General features: G+C 42.1%; 2 long non-coding RNA genes across 2 annotated transcripts in view; one reads left to right on the top strand and one right to left on the bottom strand.

Annotated features, from left to right (window-relative positions):
• Positions 1–21089, top strand: part of LOC309357742 — an 89913-nt gene that overhangs the window by 24264 nt on the left and 44560 nt on the right. The gene's annotated exons all lie outside the window — the stretch shown is intronic.
• On the bottom strand, positions 13142–16614 carry LOC309357496. The gene is made up of 2 exons (XR_014163150.1): positions 13547–16614; positions 13142–13514 (listed from the first exon to the last, which is right to left on the bottom strand). It is a non-coding gene; the product is annotated as an uncharacterized lncRNA (long non-coding RNA).

The following is a 21089-nucleotide window of genomic DNA, read 5'->3' as shown; positions in this document are numbered from 1 at the left end:
ATTTCCAACTGTCTCCATCTTTTTCTAAAATCTCCCAATATTTTGGCCAATTGGCCTCCATATTGGGTGTTTTTCGGGCCTTAGCTTCCATAGGTGAGAGCCACCTTGGAGTTTTGTTTTCCAATAAGTCTTTGTATCTTGTCCAGACATTAAACACTGCTTTTCTGACAATATGGTTCTTAAAGGCCTTATTGATCTTAACCTTGTCATACCATAAATATGCATGCCATCCAAAAGCATTGTTAAACCCTTCCAAATCCAACACGTCAGTGTCTTCGAGAAGTAGCCAGTCTTTTAGCCAGCAGAAAGCTGCGGCCTCATAATATAACTTTAAGTCCGGCAGGGCAAAGCCCCCTCTTTCTTTCGCATCAGTTAATATCTTAAACTTAATTCTGGGCTTTTTGCCCTGCCAGACAAACTTAGAGATATCTCTCTGCCACTTCCGGAAGCACTCTGTCTTATCCACAATCTGAAGTGTTTGAAACAAAAACAACATCTTTGGCAATACATTCATCTTGATAGCAGCAATTCGGCCTAACAAAGAAAGTTTCAATTTGGTCCAACTATCTAAGTCTCTCTTAGTTTCTGACCAACATTTTTCATAATTATCTTTAAATAGACTCAGATTTTTTGCTGTTATGTTTACCCCTAGGTACTTTACTTTTGTAACCACATTTAGTTCTGTCTCTCTCTGAAACCGTTCTGACTCTGTATCTGTCAAGTTCTTTTCCAATACTTTAGTTTTCTGTTTATTTAGTTTAAATCCCACCACCCGACCAAAGTCTTGAATCAATTGTAATACTCTTTTCGTACTAGATTCTGGCTCCTGCAGGGTCAAAACTAGGTCATCTGCAAAGGCTTTAAGTTTATATTGTTTCGCTCTGACCTGAATTCCTTTCACCAACCGGTCCCCTCTAATCATGTTCAGGAGCACCTCCAGAACCGAAATGAATAGCAAAGGGGAGATGGGGCAGCCTTGTTGTGTTCCTTTTTCAATTTTAAACTCTTCAGTAACCACATTATTAACTATCAATTTAGCTTTTTGCTCTGAATATATCGCCTCAATCCCATTCTCAAAACCCAGTCCCACCTCCATTTCTTTTAAATTACCCTTCATAAATTTCCAGGAAATATTGTCAAAGGCCTTCTCCGCGTCTATAAAAATTAAAACTGCTTTTGTATTTATATCTGTTTGCAAAAGTTCCAAGATATCAATAATGTTCCTTGTATTAGCAAACAGATGTCTACCTGGGAGAAAGCCTGCCTGGTCCTTGTGGATTACTTCATTTAGAACTTTTTAAAATCTGCTTGCCAAAATGTCTGCAAATATTTTGTAATCCACATTCAAAAGAGAGATGGGACGATAATTCTTAAGTTGCGTCTTTTCAGCTTCCGATTTTGGTATCAATGTGATAAAAGCTTGCTTCCACGACTCCGGCGCCTTCTTCCCCTCCATGATTTCATTGGTAACCTCCATAAGTGGTTGTATCAAATAGTCTTTTAGTGTTTTATAATACTTGGAGGTCAGCCCATCTGGCCCTGGAGATTTGCCCAGTTGCATGTTCTGAATGGCTTGTTCAATCTCTTGCCGTGTTATTCTAGAGTTCAGGGTTGTTCTATGTTCTTGTGAGAGTTTTGGTAGTCCATTTTTTTCCAAAAATTGCTTAATCTCTGTCTCATCTTGCGGCCCTTGAGTATACAGTTTTTTGAAATATCTCTGAAAAGACTTTCTAATGTCCACAGGGTTCTGAATGTTCCTTCCATCAATTTCCAAGTTTGTAACTGTATTTAGTTTTTGTCTTCTCTTCAACTGCCAAGCTAGCAGTTTTCCACATTTGTTCGCCGACTCAAACATTTTTTGTTTCATTAATTTGACCTTCCACTCTATTTCCTGGTTTATCAATTTAGAATATTGTGCTTGATGTAGTTTAATTTCTCTCAGAGTCGCCTGTGATTTTGGATTTGACCTTAACTTCTTCTCTAAGTCCTTTATTTTGTCCAAAATCTTGTCTTTCTTCTCATTTTGTATCCTTTTCTTTACAGCATTCTGTTGTATCAAGAACCCTCTCATCACCGCTTTACTTGCGTCCCAAATGGTTCTTTTTTCCACAGTAGTGTTCATATTTATCTCAAAATAGTCCTTCAAAGCTTTTTGGGCCTTCTTAATGATTTCCTGATCTCTAAGTAAGTTGTCATTCATTTTCCATCTAAAGGAGCCGGTTGGTAGTAGTGTCATATCCATCTTTATAGCATTATGGTCGGAGCAGGTCTTTGCGCAGATTTCCACCTTTCTACTTCAAATTGCTTTCTCTCTAAACTTGTGCCGGAGCAGTTTATAGAGCCTGGGTGGGACAAAGACAACCTGTATGTTCAACTCTGCAGCTAAACCCTCCAGAAAAGGATGAGCTGCATGTTGATGTGGTCCACTTAAAAAAACCAAAATTGGGCCATAGCTCAGTGGTAGAGCATCAACTTTGCATGCAGAAGGTCCCAGATTCAATCTCCAGCATCCTTGGAGAGAAACTCTGGAGTGCTGCTGCTAGTCAGTGTAGACAATACTGAGCTAGATGGGCCCAATGGTCTGACTCAGTATATAGCAGTTTATCACAGTCCAAGGCCATATTCCAGCCAAGCAAAATCACTGGAGGTGGGGATGTAGCAGGGCTGCCAGTGTGGTGTAGTGGTTAAGAGCGGTGGACTCGTAATCTGCTGAACTGGGTTCGCGTCCCCGCTCCTCCACATGCAGCTGCTGGGTGACCTTGGGCTAGTCACACTTCTCTGAAGTCTCTCAGCCCCACTCACCTCACAGAGTGTTTGTTGTGGGGGAGGAAGGGAAAGGAGAATGTTAGCCACTTTGAGACTCCTTCGCGTAGTGATAAAGCGGGATATCAAATCCAAACTCTTCTTCTCTTCTTCTAGTGAGGGGTGTGGCTTAGAGTCCACATGGGGAGTCCAAGGGGTTGGATAGAGAGGTTTGGAGGGCCACATTGCCATGCCCTTCAACTGCCCATGGAAAACTGGAACATCCTATTTTGGGTGCTGCATTCTTGCTCCGAAAAGTGCTTTTTTTCCAGGGCCACAATCTTGTGCAGGTCACGTGATCAGCCCAGGAGTGCAGCCCAGAAGACGTGCATCCCGGTTTTGGGCCTGAACATGTTGAAGGGTATGCATTTGGGGCCCCAGACCTGAGATTCACATTCCCAGTCCTCCCTGGAGATGCTGTGGGTTGAATCTGGAAACATTTGTCAACCAAGGGCTTATCCACAACTTCCTCTTGCCCCACTGCTTTCCCCTGGGGAATACTGCTCTCTGGCTCTTAATTGGTGCAAATGACAATTTGGTTTCCCTCCAGATTGATGTTTGCTCCGATTTAGCACTGAAGAGCAGGCTTTCCCTGGGAAAGGAGCAGGGCAAGGGGAAAATGACTCAGACCTGTGTTTCTAGGTACAAGACAAGTGGGAGTTTGTGCTCTGCTCTTACTGTGGGCTCTGCCATTGAGCTACAACTCTTCCCTTCCACTCTTCACTATCATTTTTAATACTACTACTAAAAAAATATTGTATACTGAGATGATGGCTTTCCATAATTTGCTTTCTTATTCACGTGCATTACAAAATCAAGCCACAAAACTATCCCTCTTTTTAGTAACTGTTTCTAACTCAGCGATGGCAAGGCTACCTGGGATAATACAGTTTTCCTGGTTAGACCAGTAGAACATTGGCTGGTTGACGCCTTTATGACGTCAACTTCTGGGTCACTTCTGGGTTTGGTGCGATGTGTGTATATATGGTCACACACATATTGAAGGCACATAAATGGGGGGGGGGGCTGCTGCCTGTATACCTCCTTGAGTTCCTTAGAGGAAATGTGGAAGTCTAAATGTAATATAAATTAAATAAATAATAGCCACTGATAGAGATCTCCTCCATAAACCTGCCTAATTCTGCCTTTAACACTACCTAAACCTGTGTCCATCACCACATCTGGTGATGAATTCCATACATTAATTACAGAGTTAATTTAGGGGCTTGACTCATCAGTTTGTGGGTGTTTCTGTCTTCAAGGTTGTAATGATTCATCACTCTGACTTTGAGTAAGATTTGGCTGATGGGATAGATGGATGGACTGCATGTGTATGCATTTTCTTCCTAATGTACGGTATATCTTTCTTATTCTTAAAGAGCAAGTTCGAATGATGAATAGTGATATCGAGCTGATTCAGCTATGCTGCCATGTCCATTTCAAGAGCTCACATGCCATTTCATGCCTGGCAGTAGGTCTTCATGAGACACCTGATGCTGCATGATGCCATTTCGTATTTGCAGGAGCAAATCTCTGAAAGCTCCCTCACATTGCACACGTCCTTGATAAACATAAAAAAATGCATTCAGAAGGTTTTAGCCCTCCCATGCACTACAATGGAGCCTAGAGATAAGATGAAGCAATGGAATACTCTTCACATAGTCTTTTAATATTTTAGGTTGTAGCCAACTAAGTTCTCTTCAGAGTAGAGCCATTAAAATGAATAAACCTAAATTAGTTGGGTTCATTGATTTCAGTATGACTGCAGCCCAATCTGCAGTATATTTTTAAAGCAGCCTTTATCATCCCTGAGCTCTGGCCTTGCTAGCTAGGGGTGATGGGAGTTGTAGTTCAACAACATATGGGGACCCACAGGTTGAGAACCGCTGTTTTAAAGCATCATCATGTCACTTTAAACAGTCACGACTTTCTCTCCAAAGAACCCTGGGAGTTGTAGTTTGTTATGGGCGCTGGGAGCTGTTAGGAGACTCCAATTTCTTCCACAGAACTACAGTCCCCAGTGTGGATTAATCCCCTCTTCCCAGGGGACTATTTTTAGCAGCACTTGTAGCAGCATCTGTATCACACTACAGTTCCCAGGACTCCAGACCCTCCAAGTGTCCCTATTTTCCAGGGACGTCCCTGATTTAGAGAAGCCAGCCCAGTTTCTGATTTGATCCCAGAATGTCCCACTTTTCCTTAGGAAAAAAGTTGCAGAAATGTTGGCAGGTATGGTAGGATGTCCCTATTTTCCTTGGAGAAATGTTGGAGGGTAAGGAGTTACCCAACCCCCGAGCTCTCTGAACGAAATCCTGCATAGGGTAGGTTTTTAATTTTTAAAAATGTTTTATTATGTTTTTATATATGTTGGAAGCTGCCCAGAGTGGCTGGGGCAACCCAGTAAGATGTGTGGGGTGTGAATAGTAAAATTATATTTATAGAATGGGACGTCCCTATTTTCATCAGATAAATGTGGGAGGGTGTGGGATTCTTGGGGAGAAGCCATGACTATAAATAAATAATAAATATCGAGGGGGTGGCAGGTATTGTTTTTGTTTGTTATTATGGTACGTATTTTGTGTTTCTATGTTGTAAGCATAAATACATCTTCAGATGAACAGCAGCATAGAAGTGTAACGTGATACTGTTTTTATGTTATAGACCAGATGGTGCCTAACTTAGAATACAACCCTTAATTTTCTTCCAAAGCCTTTTCTTTCTTTTTCTTTTTCTTTTTTTTTTGGGGGGGGGGAGTAGAGTGTTAGAGAAACAAACTCTCAGATTTCCCAATCATTGATGGTGATGTTAAGACAAAGTTTAAGTTATAAAGGGGTGAGTTAACAGGCATTAATTCCTAACTAGGATGCTACATTTGTGAAATATTTATTACACTCCAATATATTGCATGTTTACTCAAAAAGTAAGTTGCAGTGATTTGAGCAGGATTTACTCCCTAGGAAATGTGCCCATGTGTATAGCCTTAGCTGTAATCTACAGATTCTAGGAGGTGTCTATAATGGCTTAAAGGAAGGTAATGCTAAGTGCTTAAGCGATAGAACCTTTTGGATTCTCCCTCCAAACTAAAAGCCTGTCCTAAAACACCCTCTCCTTTTTTTGCCTCTATTTTCCCAGAAGATTCTCCTCCTCCTCCTTTTGAGTTCTGAATTTTATCAGCGATTCTTATGCTAACAGGGGTCAGGAGATGAGAAGTTTCTCACGTTTCAGATGAAGCCTCTCATGAATAATGGCCCATATCACCTCCATTGTCTGCCCCCAAACATAAGCAGCTAGACATAAGGCCAGAGGAGAATTTTAAAAGCAGTGAATGCACCAGAAAGGTTTGAGCCAAAGCTGAGTGAGTCCGGCAGGGAAACAAATGCAAGGTGGAGCAGATGGTTATTTGGGGAAGAAAAGGGCGATGAGTTGAGCAGATTAAACTGTTGAGCAGCTAGAGAATGAGACACATTCTCAGATTTAAAAGTACCTTGAAGTCTTCAGAACAGGATTAAAATAATTGCAAAGGGAGATCCCTGTAGCCAGTATAAACTACAGATAGTTATTCCCCAGTGTTTTGTTTTTTTAATACAAAACCTAATTAAGTAGATAGCACTGGGCTTTTCATAGAAGTTTGATGGGAACAGGTGCATGTGCGAGATGGACAATGCTTTGTGATGTTAGCTGTCGTGGTACAAACCACTCTGTGTGTTTGGAGCAGGGAAGACTCAAAAGCACTTGCTATTATGGGGATGCAGTGTTGAAAAATACTCTCCCCTTTAAACAATTTTTGTGGTGGTGCATGCCAAAAAAAGTCTACCTGTTCTCTTAAATTGCCTTCCATTGTCTCCGAATTTACTTTGGTTGCTTTCGTTGTCATGTAGCCAAATCTGATTGGCTATGCAATATTATGATCTCATTTTCCTAGTTGTGATTCCTAGTTGGTTGAGATTGCCCAACCCAGGCGAGAGAAAAGCAACAGTCTTTCTAATGGCATGAAAGCCACAACTGTGTTGCCAAATAGAAGTGAAAACAGGTGAATTTTCTTATAATCAAAATGTTCCTCAAAAAATTTCTCCCCTGAAATCATTGCTGGTCCAGAAAGGAAAAATATTCCCCAAGGCCTTAATTGTAAAGACCCTCTATTTTATTGCATCATTTAATCACAGCAATTTTATGGATGTCCTTGCAGAAAATTCCACCTTATTCACAGGTGATATAGGTGGAAGGCATGATTTTATCAATTTTGCTGGATGGGCAGAGCTATTCAAATGGTTTTGGGTGGGTGGGTGCACATTCCATTGTGGTGAGGCAAGCAATAGTGGTGGTTCCCCATTTCCATCTATTTTCTTTCATGGGAAGAAAATCTAGTTTTCCTGTTGTCTGTGGTTGTGGGTCAGCCCTTCTAGAAGTGATCAACTTACTCTTCTTCTGACATTCTTTTTAAGTTAAGACCATCCACATTGTCTGCTTCTGTAGATTTGTAATCTTTGACATTTCTGCTTCTTAATGCAAGGCTAGAGCTGTCAACTGGGGCCATATTCTAGATTCTCAATGCCATCTGATATTTGACTCTTTGGGGACATGGTGATGCTGCTACTCCCTCCAATTGCATAATAGTGGTACCACTATTTGATCATGTTCTTGCCACTAATGTTCATAGCATATGAACACTTTAGGTTGTGCTAACACTAGTGGTATGCACCAGCCATAGTGGTATGTCAAAGCCCAATTCAGCACTTCAGGGGACTTTAAAAATGACTATATATATATATATATATATATATATATATATATATATATAATCCTTTTTAAAGGATAAAATTTGCAGACATGGTAACCTCTCTAGTGTGCATGAAACTTGATAAATAAAAGCCACACAGATCCCAGGTTTTCATGTTGGACAACTTTTAAAATTGATTGATGGAGAAGGGAGACCTTAAAGGGATTCACTTTCCAAGTAATACCATTCCCTCTCATTCCAAGCTTGATGTTTTAGTCAAAACAGAGAACTTCCGATCCAGCTTCTGGTTAAACACCTCTGGTGAAGAAGAGCCCACCACCTCCCAAGGCAGTCTGTTATACTAACAAGCAGTTCTTACTTTTAGGACGCTTCCCCAATCCCTTGTTCAAACATGCATCCCTGAAATATCCACCCATTGATTCTCACCCTGCCCTCTGGAGTCACAGAGAGCAAGTCTGATTCATCTGGATCTGTAACCCAACAACTATCCACCCCAGGTGTGAAGCTCCTGGCTGAGAAAGGAGTACGTATATTGGGAAACCACTTAGTCTTGCTCTTTACATCCCTTGGATACCCAGCAGACCTGACCCACTACTAAAGAACGTGAGTTCTGTCCATTGTTGGGAGCAACCAGCTACTCACCCTAGGAGCTCTCCAAGGTCCTGTAGACCTTAGTCATGTTATCTGCTTGGGGTCAAATTAGACATGTTGACCAGTAGCTATCTTTGTTTTGTCATGCATCTGCTCTTTTATGGTTGTGTGTGTGTGTGTGTGTGTGTGTGTGTGTGTGTGTGTGTGTTTTGGGGGGAAATTTTACTTTTTGCAACTAAAGGAGGACCTGGATCTTCCCCTTCTTTTCTCACTGCACTTCATACGCTTTCCCCTCCAAACTTAGCTCAACCCAGGTATTGGAGCCAGGTTAGGAATAGAGGTGGCTGGAGCAACATTCATGTGAGCTAAGTGCGTTTTGGAGCAGGAAATATCAGCTCTGCATATCTTTCATTGCAAAATGTAGGCATGACCACATCCCAGCAGAAGTGAGCAATATAGCTTGGGGCAGCCATGAATTAAGTTCTGAGGGCCCAGAGATTGCACTCAGATATCCCAAGGCTCAGGTTCAGATTCTAAAAGATAGAGAAGTCAAGGCAATAGCAGTCTGGGCAGCAACTACTGTAGGTGATAATCTCATATAAACATAGGAAGCTCCCTTATACCCAGTCAGTCTATTGGCCCATTTAGCTCAATATTGTCTACACTGACCTGCAGCAACTCTTCAGGGTTTCAGGCAGGGGACTGTTCCAGGCCTTCCTGGGCATGCCATGGATTAAACCTGGGACATACAACATGCAAAGCAGGGTCTCTATTCACTGAGCTATGGCCCTTCCCTATAGCTCAGACTTCAGAGCCATGCCTGAGACACTAAGGACATTACTCAAGACCCGTTCTTCCTTTGCATTAAAAATCCAGTGCTTTCAAATTTTGTGCCTTTTTGTTGTTGTTGCCATGCAGGGTGAAACAAACATATGCTCAGTTGAAAGTGTTCCAACTTTCTCATTCAAAGGAAGACGCGCTTCCAATTTTCCTTCATTTTAACTACGGCTCGAAGATGTCCGCTATGGATATCATATATGTTATGATGCCAGACACAGGATAGGTAGGCGTAGCTCACCCAAAATGGCCCGGTGGGCCAACTTCTAAGGCTCAGCATAAGGCTATCAATGGCTACTAACCCTGATGGCTATATCCTGCCTCCACTGTTGGAGGCAGTAGGCCTCTGAATGCCAGTTGCTGGCAAGCACAAGTAGGAAGAAGGTGGTGTTGCGGCCATGTCCTGCTTGTGGGCATCTTCCCACAGGCATCTTGTTGACTATGGTGAGATCAGAATGCTGGAGCTGACCTGAACTGAAGGAACCTCTTCACCTCCATCATTCTACCTGGACACTGAGGTCCAGCGCCAAGGGCATTCTGGCGGTTCCCTCACTGCGAGAAGCCAAGTTACAGGGAACCAGGCAGAGGGCCTTTTTGGTAGTGGCACCTACCCTGTGGAACACCCTCTCACCAGATGTCAAAGAGAACAACAACTACCAGACTTTTAGAAGACATCTGAAGGCAGCCCTGTTTAGCCCTGTTTAATGTTTGATGCATTACAGTATTTTAATATTTTGTTGGAAGCCGCCCAGAGTGGCTGGGGAAGCCACTGGGGAAGTGGCTGGGGTATAAATAAAATTATTATTATTATTATTATTATTATTATTATTATTATTATTATTATTATTATCCAGCAGGGCTCTTCTTATGTTCTTATGAAATCAGAGATGCAGACTGGGAATTCCTCACCCCTGCTATAATTCTGTGCCTCTCAGTTCTGACTGTGTGAGTGAAACCCATGTTAAAATTTCTCACGAGTCCTAACTCGTGATGTCAACCCATTTGGAGGTCGCCTGCACTTCCACCCTGGTGGGAGCCTGCATGAGTAGGTGCCTTCTCACTCACAACATGTCCTTGATGCTACATGGTTTACAATGCCGCAGCATTTTCTGTGATCTAGAAATGCTCAGAGGCCAGTTATGTGCCGTTCCCCCCCACCGTCCGCCAGCCCTGCTCAAACGCTTATACTCCACCAGGTCTAGAGAAAGGGGTTTGGAGAATCCTGCTTGCTCAGCCACAGTTCAGATGGCAGAATGATTCTGGCTAGCTGTGTAGCTAATGGGGGGTGACTGGTCCAAGTCAGGAAGAAAAATGGATTTCCCTCTGTCAACTTGCATGCACCTTAAACACACATTAAGCACTCCCAAGATAAATAGCTTGCCGTGTGTGTGTGTATGTGTGTGTGTGTGTGTGAGGGTGTCTAGTCAGGGTTGTGTTGTTGTTGTTGTTGTTGTTGTTGTTCTTCTTCTTCTTCTTCTTCTTCTTCTTCTTCTTCTTCTTCTTCTTCTTCTTCTTCTTCTTCTTCTTCTGTTTTTAACCATTTTTGCCCAGGAAATTTAAATGTTGCACCAAGAAACGCTGCATTCTGCAACCTGTACGCATAATGCATGTCAGGCAGATTTCCACAATTTGTTCTGGTTTTGCTAGCCGTGAGGAAGAGGTAAAAGACCCCAGTGGGGCGCTCAAAAAATTCCTTGCCCCCTAAGCTACTAGGAATCTTATTCAGCATCCCTTTTCTTATGACTTTCAGGTTTTATACTGGTATTGCTCATACAGCTCGAAGCATGCCTCTATGATCGTTAGGATTAGGAATTTACTTTATTTTAATATTTTTTTAAAAAAAGAAAAAGAAAGCTGTTGTTCTGGTTTTCTCTTGTGCTTCAGCAGAATCCCAGCATATGCAAGGCAGTTAGTGAGACTGACTCCCTCCCAGTCCCTGCATGCTGAAGATTTGGATAGAGATGAGCTGCAGAGATGGCGGGGGGGGGTGTGTTAGAGGGAGTCTAACACACTAACTACTACTGAACCAAATCTCATGCTCCCCTCTCCCCGATTAAGGGGATATTTTGTCATTATTCCCCTTTCTGGTCACGTTTTAGCATTGGAGCCACTCAGCAAATTAATAGGTACAGAAATGCAATGCTCTGTTCTTATTACACGCTATCGATCTGATTGCAGTGTCATTAATTGAAAGACTCGGGAAAGGTGATGGATGATGCAGATCTGGATTCCACATTTTCGTCTTGGTGGAGCCCTGCAGGAGACTAGCTGCAAGGAGCTGATTGAAGCCCCCACCCCACCCCCGTCTCCCCGACCCCCTTTTTGGGACTGACATGAATTATTCCTCCATTGTCAGACCTTGTAACTGCATTCAGACATTGGGAGATTTACAATGTGAAATTCTAAATGTCAGTCTGCTTTAAATGTGTGTGTGTGGTTTTTAAAAAATACAATTTTGAAATGCTGAAGAAAGCTGTTGTAAAAGCATGCACCCTAATCTTATGTACAAATCTATCATCTGTCTGTCTGTCTATCTATCTATCTAATCTCCATGAACTGATCTTTTTCCTCTTACTTGACTCCACATAATTTCAGCACAGGCCTGACTTGAAAACTGGTTTGCCTAATCAAGGAGCATTTGTTACCGTTTCCCTTATGCCTGAATTGCAGACAGATTTATAAATTGGAAAGAGCTGTGTTCATCATTTTAATCTCCCAGAAATCTTTCGTTGCTATTTCTCTGATGTGTGCGCGTGGATATACAAATTTTTGCTTTGGCTGCGTGAACGGGGCAAGATTAAATCAAGTTGGCTGGAAGGCAGATTTTTTTTCAAAAGCTCCCCCTTTCCCCAAAATGGCTTAATTTTATTGGAATAATACACCCATGCTGCTTTGAGAACACACCCAAAGGTAAAAAAAATAAATGCAATGTGGTTTATTTTATTTTTAAAACCAAAACTCATCTTGAATAATTGAGACATTAAAGTTGGAACAGAATTTCGTTTCCTGAGTCTGCACAGCATCTCTCCGCGTATGCCCCAAATAAAATATAATTATACAAGATTCTAAGGTCAAGGTTGTCTTGCTTTGCTGAAATTTGGATAGACAGTGAAGTCAGTGCACATTTAGAGTGCTTTTGCTGAATGGAACAATACGCACTGTGAGCCAGCCTTTGGCTTCTGCCTTGCTTCAACTTATCGTTTGTAGTGGCAAGGAGTTCCACTAAAATGTCCAGGCAACGAGTCGCTGTTGAAACACTTCGAAGCAAAAGTGGTGTGTGTGTGTGTAAGTGTGTGTAAGTCATTTGAATAACAAATGTTCCAGATATGCCCAGACAACATGGAATATTGAATATTGAATTGTGCAAAACTGGCAAAATTAGCAGTGCAATATTGTGTGTGCGTCCAGGTATGTGTGTACAAGGTTTCACTCTTAAGATATTCAGAGGTGAAGTACGTGAGATGGGCTGCTTCCTTGCCATTGACTATTTCGTCTTCTAAAAATGAAAGGGTCAATTTATATTGCTGTATTCTGGAAGGAAAATGTTTTAATCTATATATATATAAAGAAGACAAGCACTCAGGAGAAGGAGAAGAAGCACATAGTTATGAACCACTATATCCTTGCCTCTCCTGTTCTGGTAACTGCAACATGCTCATCCCAGGGACTTAGCCCTTGTACAATGATCTCATTCTGTTCCCTCCTCAAATAAGGCACAAAGCGCTGATTCTAAAACAGGTAATCAAGAAGCATAATTTTGGATCCCATCCAAACTTAATATCTAGCTATCTAGCTATTTGCTGAGAGAATAAAGCCACCTTTTAACACCTTCCTTGCGTAATGTGGGTTTGCAGATGGCTAACTCAGAGAGCGCATGGATTCATTTTTGCAGCAGAGCCCCGCTCACGGTTGGGGGTTTGCAAGTCCCTTCCCCCCCTCCTCCCCATTCCACACACAGTGAGCCCCCCTTCCTCCACATGCATATATTTTAACATTTCTTTGTTCGGTGGAGAAGCAGATGATTTTGTCGTTCTATGCTTGTCACTGGTCAGAGGTTTTGTGCAAAATAGATCTGAGCAGAGCTAGAGGGTTGTTCTTCCATGAGGTCACAAAGCTCAGAAATCATACAAGGTCTTCCCTTTTCTTCTTAACGCGATCCTGTCTTTTTTGCGGGGTGGGGAGGAAAAGAGCCATATTATGAAAGTTTAAAAATGCAGTGCTTTCCATATTGTCGCGATCGCCAGTGCACATTGCAAGCGCTGGGGCTGTAATCCGAAGCCCTTGGCGAGGGGCGTGCTGGCAATGGCTGAAATAAATAAACAAATAAATGCACAGGGACTGTCTCATTGAGCTCAGTGGGCTCCCTTCTGAACAGACCTGTAGGAGATTGTGCTGCAAGGATCTTAGAGTGGCTTGGATTCTGGCACACCCATTTAATAGCATTGCTAAACAACAGCAGTGCTCTTTCATATACAATGACTGGATGTATTTTAATTTTTTTTGCATTTTTAAAAGTCTCACATTGTGTATCAGATTAAGCAATTCCCTCATCACACACACACACACACACACACACACACACACACACACAGTTCTTTTTGGTAGCCCGGCCTTTTCCCTCTGTTTCTCAGGATTCCCAGCCCCTCTGAGGATGAGCGAATCTAAGGGGTATCAGGGTTGCTGAGGGTGAGAGTGAAAAAAGCTCCCTTTGGTATCGTTGCTCAGGCTTCCAGCCACTGAGCTGGCCGGCTGCCAGCATGCAACCTTATGCCACCGCAAGGAGCTCTGTCTGCACACTAAATACCTACACAAATGTTGCTGTTTAGCAGAAATGAAATTATTTGCATCCAAGGACTGCAAAGCACATTGAATGCAGCCAAAATGCTTCGAAGGGTGGGCAAGGATTAGGCGCAAGGCAGAAAAATAACACTCTGTCCTTTTCCGACATTGTTTTCAGTATCTAGATTATGATCTACCCCTCCCCCTGCCTTTAGTTCTTGTTATGGGGTTTTACTGAGCTTAATAATTTGGGAAGGTTGGCTTCCAGCTTGCTTGCACCCTCTGGGAGCTAAATTTACAAGCACATTGCAAAGGAGAGATTTGTATGTGTATGTATATATGTGTGTATGTGTATAAATATATTCCTTGTGGTTAAAGCTGATAAGAACATAACAAGCGAAACATAAAACTGACGGTGGTCAGGTTCTTAAAAAAAAGAAAAACCTATTTAAAATGTTCTTAATGTGAACAATGCCTTTAAAAGAAAAGCAAACATGCTCTACATTTTTAAGATTCCCCCGAAAAAGAGAGGTCCGTTGAATAATCCCCACACACTACACTTTCCCATTTTCTTTGTTTTGGATTTTTAAAAAATATTAAATCTCTTCCCACTGCCCCTTTTCCCAACTTCAAACTAGATCTGTGTTGGAAATAGTAAGAAAGTCATATGCATTTCATATCTGTCTTCCACTCTCTGGAAACTGACTGCTCTCAGAAACAGCCATGGATTACCCCTAGAAGCTTTGAAAAGCAATATTTTATTTTCCCCCTAGTTTTAACTGCTAAAAAAATAAAGCATAACATCCGGGTGGGGGGAGGGAATTGCAAAATCGAATACTAATATTATTGTGAATAACCTTATAGTACTGAAAACAGAAAGGGACCATCTTTTGTTTTTGTTTTTAAAAAAGGCAGAAAATGAGAAGCATTTATGTTGCAAGCAAAGTTACTGTACGTGACCCAGGTGTTAGAGCTTATTTGCATATTTCCCACCTTTTGTACACCCCGGCGCATGGGGATCTCATGCTATTGCTGACTAATTGATAGTTGTAGTAACTGCTATAGGCTATCCTTCACTTAACAAATGCATGCAGATGTGTTATCTCGATTCAAACATTTAAGGAACACACACCCTCACTTACTTACATGGACAGAAAGTCTTCATACTAATAGAGGTGTGTGATGCAGATAGCAGGACATAAAACAGGAGACACACACACTCATGCACACACACACACACACACACACACAGATGGCATCCAGTGAATATGCCCCTACAAACAGTTCTAAAATTGCATTTGCAAATGCTGAAGTCTTCAGAACTGCCCAAAGGTTCCGAACATCCTCTTAGGCTCCTCTTGGTGGGACGTCTCCATCCAGAATGTCCGAAAAAAGTGGAGAAGGTGAGAACTCTGCCATCTTAGCGCTGTATTCATCTGATTTCTCTCTCCCTCTCTCCCTCTCTCTCTTTCCTCCACCCCCACTCCCCCCATATTCCTCATGCCATTGTCCATTCTTATGGTGGCAGCCTCTCTTGCTCTTGAATGGAAGTGTCACAGCAGGAGCCCAAAAAGGGGTCCAGGCAGCATTGTCAATGCCACGGTTGCCTATTGTTTCTTCGTCTTTCACTTTGCCGCTTTTCTGAACCTCTTTCTCTATCAGTGGCCCCTGTCAAGGGGAGGTGGTAGCGAAGGAAGGAGAAGATATCTACCAGAGAGTTATTCATCACATAGCTATCTATCTATAGTGCACTGGGCGTCTGATAAACAGCTCCGCAATGCATCCTGCAAAATTAGGAATTATAACGCCGGTGCGGCAGCCAATTCTTTTGCCTTTCTCATTTTTGTCGCTCGCTGCCCGTATGTCAAATGCCGTGGTATCTTGAGAGACTTTTTTTGTGTTGGCGATTTGGGAGGGGAGGGTATATATGCTTTTTATTTTCCGGCCAGCGGTAAGAAATCAGACGCAGCTGCAAAGTGAAATCAGTGATTTGTTCTATAGCAGGCTTAAGAAAACTCTACTGTTGCTCTCTGGTCTCAAAGTCTTGGGAAAGGCAAAACGGAAGGCATTTTCTGCCTGTCCTTCTGCTTATCTCTTTTTCAGCAGTGATTTCTGAAAGAGGCCAAAGATAGTTTTTCAACTTACGCTTTGCTCGAACGGGAGCTGCGTGTAAAGATGGGCTTTTGTGTCTCAGAGCATTAGGTTTTGCACCGGCAAGTTCAGGGGAGAAGTCTTTCTTTCTTTCCTCTCACAAGAATCCTGGATGGTTGGGGTCATCTGCAAGTAAAATCCATCTCATTACGCTTGTTTCTGTTTGCAAAGAATAATGTTAGATCTTCAGTTGTCTTCTTATGCATGAGTCTCAGACATCTATGTCTCATTTAGAAACAGGCCGATATCCAGAACTTTGCAGGGCTTAAATTCCTGGCCTTAGAACTTTTGTTTTAACCGCACTCGGATATTCTTAATACTGTCTCTAAAATGCAGCTTTCTTAAATGTTTTGAAAATTCCAGAACGTTCTATATCCAGTGCTTCTGATTCTGTTTATTTAAAAACAACAACCAGTAAATCTGAAGAATCAAAGCTTGGAGGAATCATCTCTGCACTGCTTTAAATTGGATTGTTAAAATAATAATAATCAGCATTGTTCCAGCCTCCTCTCACTTAAAAGCATGCGCTTTGGATTAAAAATACACCCTTTGTGGGGTCCTATTTTTAGAAGGATCCCTTCTTACGTTACCATTGACAAAAGTATTTTGAGCTCTGTAATTATCTAGAGAAACATTTGAAACCCGTTGAGTGTTTACGCCTTAAATCTTAAGGGTCTTAGTTGCTCTGACTGAGTGCTTAGCATCGTTTTAAAACATGCCTAATTTTAGTGGCCTAATGCTTTCATTTTAATAAATGTCATTTAATTCTTAGAGGGTTGGCAGGGGGATCTGCCCACCTCAAGAAAAACCTTCATTCCGGAAATGAATAATTATATACCATGTAATTGATGCCCTCCATTTGATTGTCCTAGAAAGGGAGGGGGGGGAAAAGATTTTTCAAATAAATGTTTGGGAATTTATGGAGGAAACCTGGTTTGTTCCCATTGCCTTTTTATCACCATCAGTCTGAAAATTGCAAATTTGTCCTTTTGTGCACCGAACAGATTACTTTAAATAATCTGGTAGTTAAATACCTTGTCTTGGTTGCTGTTTGCATATTAAGTCTTTTTAAAAAGTATGCACTGTTTTTCTCCCCTTGCGAATTGTTGGGTGGTTGTTGGATTGTGCTTTAAATGAAATTTTATGAAGCAACCATGAAAGATTCTGGCCTTCTCTCAAAACAAACTGGCTGCAGTCAAAGTCAGTCTGGGATTACAGCGAGCCATTCCTGTTTCACATCTGCTTTATCAGTAGAAGTTGAAATAAGTAAAAGGCAGATATGGACTAGAAAGTGCTAAAGTTTGCTGCTTCTTTGAGGGAAAGGGGGGGGGGAGGGAGGCATTCCCCCCCCAAAAAAAATAATACTAAAAAATACTAAAAATACTAAAAAATACTAAAATGCAGTTGGAATTGGTGAGATAACTCTTGATTCGTGCATCAATCTGGAGATAATATTGCAATGCAGGATTTTCATGTCTGAAAATTTGGCTTTCTCATAGGGACTGGTGATGGTGGAATTTGGTCACTCAGTTTCACACTTCTCAAATTGTTATATGAACCAAAGTACAGCTATACTTCAAATTTCAATGATCTCCAAATTTCTCTATGCATTCCTCTCAGGCATAAAATGTGAACAGCATTACATATGCATGGCTGGGGGTGTGGGGAGAGAATGTAAGGGAAAATACATTTATTTCAAAGAGAAATTTGCACAAAAATGTTACGAATTTTCATGCAGTCATAAAATTATCAAACTGATGTGGAATGGAGGCAAACTGAACTTAAGACTGGAGCAATTGGAAATGGTGAGAAACTGAAAATGGACAGATTTGTCCATTCCCCCCGCCCGCTTCCTAGAATTTGGGGGTAAAGTCAGATACCTATGTAAACATTGTGTCATGTCATTTATGACCGTGATGTTTTGCAGAGGTGAAACAAGAAAGAAGTGATGCATCTGAATAAAGTTCTTTTGATTTTTGTTGCTGTTCTCGCCATGAAAGCTATTATGCCAAACATTGCTCTTATTTGTCAAATTTCAGTTTTACATTCATAAAAAGTGATAGTGTGGGGGCTGGTTCAGGCACTCTTATTGACAAGAGTGCAAGGCCACAGTTTTTGTTCCACTTGCATAGCTGTTAAAACAGGAAGAGAAAGTCTCCAGCTTCCTGTTTCCATGGATAAGCATTTGAAAGTCTGGGCATGTTTTGTTGAGTCAATTATAGCTAGGGGAAAATATATATATCTTTTTAGACTTGGAAAACAAGGGTGAGGTTTTTACGAGTTCTCACCACTGGCCTGACTTTGCTGTTACTAAGCCCCTTTGGGAATTCTCCCATTGACTTGAAACTTGGCCAATATCAAGACATGTTTGATTTTTGCTCTAGGAGTGTATATACAGGAACGTTGCCAGAATGTTGTCTATGTACTTGGATCCAATGTCTGGAGTGTTCTTTGGTAAAGAAAAGTGTATGGGGACCTGATCCAAAGCCAGAGGCGTACTGGCACTGCAGATGGGGCTACTGGCTTAGGTAAAGAGATTTTCCTTATTCAAGTAACTTAAGGTTCATTAAAAGCCAGAGCTGGCTCTACCATTAGGCTGGCTGAGACTGTCTACTTTCAGCAGCAAATATTTGTGTACCATTGAAGCAGGGCTGGGAAACCTCAGACCCAGGGGCCACATGCCTTCCTATCTGGCCCTAAGGTCACACCCTCATTGGCCCTGCATCATACTGTGCTTTTTTGCCTAACGTGAATTAACAACAACAACAATAAACAAAATGTATATCCTGTCCTTCCTTCCAAAGGAGCCCAGGGCAGCAAACAACAAGGGATTAAACAATAAAAACCATCTTAAAAATGATCCAATAAAGATGAAGACTCGGAAAGATCTCAGCTTAAAAGCCTTGCCAAATGTAACCTTCAACTCTGATAATGTCTTGCTTGTCTGGATGAAGGATGGAGAAGGATGTGTCCAAGTGGCTGTAGAAACTAGCCTAATGTACAGAGGTAAAATTTGCATTCTTCGCTCCACCTGCTTTTACCTCTAGCCCAAATAGGGTTGCCGCCTTGGGTCGGAAAAAGTGATGGACAGGTCGGGCAAAATACAGGTCAGGTGGGGTATGGGGAGGGGGGCTAAATTACTTTATCTGGTGCAGTAATGACTTCAAAGCAATCCACTGGACAAACAGACTAGGCCTGTGCAACACCACCCCTTGCTCTCTTACTCTGAAGTCTCCATCTCTGTCTCCAAACCACCCACTTCTGCTTGTCCAAAAAAACTCTCCCTGCTCTCCACCAGGGCTGTGCAAGCCTCCTCTCTCATTTTCCAAGTCTGACCCACCTCACTCCCTCTGCCCACACAAAACCTCTTTCCCGCACTGAACCAGCCCCCTGCAAAACCCCTCTCTTGCTCTCAGACTCCCCCCCTTGCCACTGTAGCAGGCCTAAGCACTGCAACCCCCTCTTTTGCTCTCTGTGACCCACCCTTTGCCTACACAAAAACTCTCTCTCAAACTCCTCCTCCTGGCCCACCCCACTCTCTGCCTGCTTCCCATGGAGCCAGTGTGGTGTAGTGGTTAAGAGCAGTGGACTTGTAATCTGGTGAACCGGGTTCACTTCCCCGCTCCTCCACATGCAGCTGCTGGGTGACCTTGGGGTAGTCACACTTCTCTGAAGTCTCTCAACCTCACTCACCTCACTAGAGTGTTTGTTGTGGGGGAGGAAGGGAAAGGAGATTGTTAGCCACTTTGAGACTCCATAAGGGGAGTGAAAGGCAGGGTATCAAGTCCAAACCCTTCTTCTACTTCTTCTTGCTCTCTAAAACTCCTGCACATGAACCCACCCTCTTATCCTCATGGACCCACCCTCTGCTCTCAAAACTCCTGCTCTGGCTCTCACTATCCTACACCAATAGTTCTGATACCAATAGTTCTGTGGTACTGCTGTCAATCATGAAAGAGGCCTTTCTCTCCAGTAGCTGTTTGCCCGGCTTCAGAAAGTGGAAGTGCCTGGAGGTGAACATCTGAAGAACATTGTAACTGGTGGGCAGGTTTATAGAGAGACCATGGCCCTTCTCTTTAGGTGGTCTCTCTTTAAAAAAACAAACCATTTGGATAAAGGTTTGGGGGAAATGAGGTAGCTCTTTTCAAGAGATTCCAATAACTCAAAGAAACATAGGCAATTCAGCTAAAAGAACTGCATCATCACCACCATCATCCATAACCGTATTATCATTAGTAGTAGTATTTACTGCATGGAGCCAAAGGCAAAATCTTAAGATTGTAAGAATCTTAAGAAGAACCCTGCTGGATGTGGCTGAAGGCACATCTACTGTAGTTCAGCATCTTATTATTACAGTAGCCTTCCAGATACCTGTGGTAATTCTGCAAACAAGACCCAAGCACAAGAGCCCTCTCCCCTCCCCGATTTCCGACAACTGGTATTCAGAGGCATACAGCATTTGAGAGTGAAAAACACACACACCCATCCACCATCTAAGGAGGCAAGTGGCATTATCAGAGTTCAAAAGCTTCTGGGTTTGTAAGTGCCACCGGTATTAATGCATTTACTTGTTTAGAAAATTCTCTTCATCATTCTGCGTTGAAAAGTATCCCAAAGCCATGTATGAAACGGAAATCAATACAATGTATTGTCAGATTAAAATCTACTAAAATACACAGTTCTAAGATCAACAGTGGCACAGCCAGGATTACCTTCCTAAGAAGGCCTGGTGCATGAAAAATGGCATCAATAGATGGCCAAAAAAGTCCTCAATAGACTCCAAGTCTTTCCCAATCTGCATTTGTATTAGAATTGTTTTTAAAGATGCTGTTATTGTTTCATCCTTTGTTGTTGGCCAACCTGGGCTCCTTCAGAGGGTGGGATATAAATTTAATAAATATGTAAAATTAAAATAAATTCCCTGTGGGGTTGACACCTGACTGATGTCTATGGTAAGGGAGTTTTATAATACTGGGTCAACCGTACTAAGAGCCCTACTCTGTGTCACCTCAGAGCAGACTACAGGGGCGTCCCTGCACAGGTATATTAAGGAGGGAAACAATGTCTCAGATACCCTGGTCCCAATTTGTTAAGGGGTTTGTAGACCAATACTAAAACCTGGCCTGGTGTTGTATTGGCAGTCAGTGCAAATCCCTCAGCACTAATGTGATAAGCTGGTGTGAGGTTATTC

The sequence above is a fragment of the Podarcis melisellensis genome (genome assembly GCF_964234715.1).
Source record: "Podarcis melisellensis genome assembly, chromosome: 15".
Lineage (NCBI taxonomy): Eukaryota > Metazoa > Chordata > Lepidosauria > Squamata > Lacertidae > Podarcis > Podarcis melisellensis.
The sequence above is the reverse complement of the archived record's forward strand: the minus strand, read 5'-3'. Positions and strand labels throughout refer to the sequence as shown.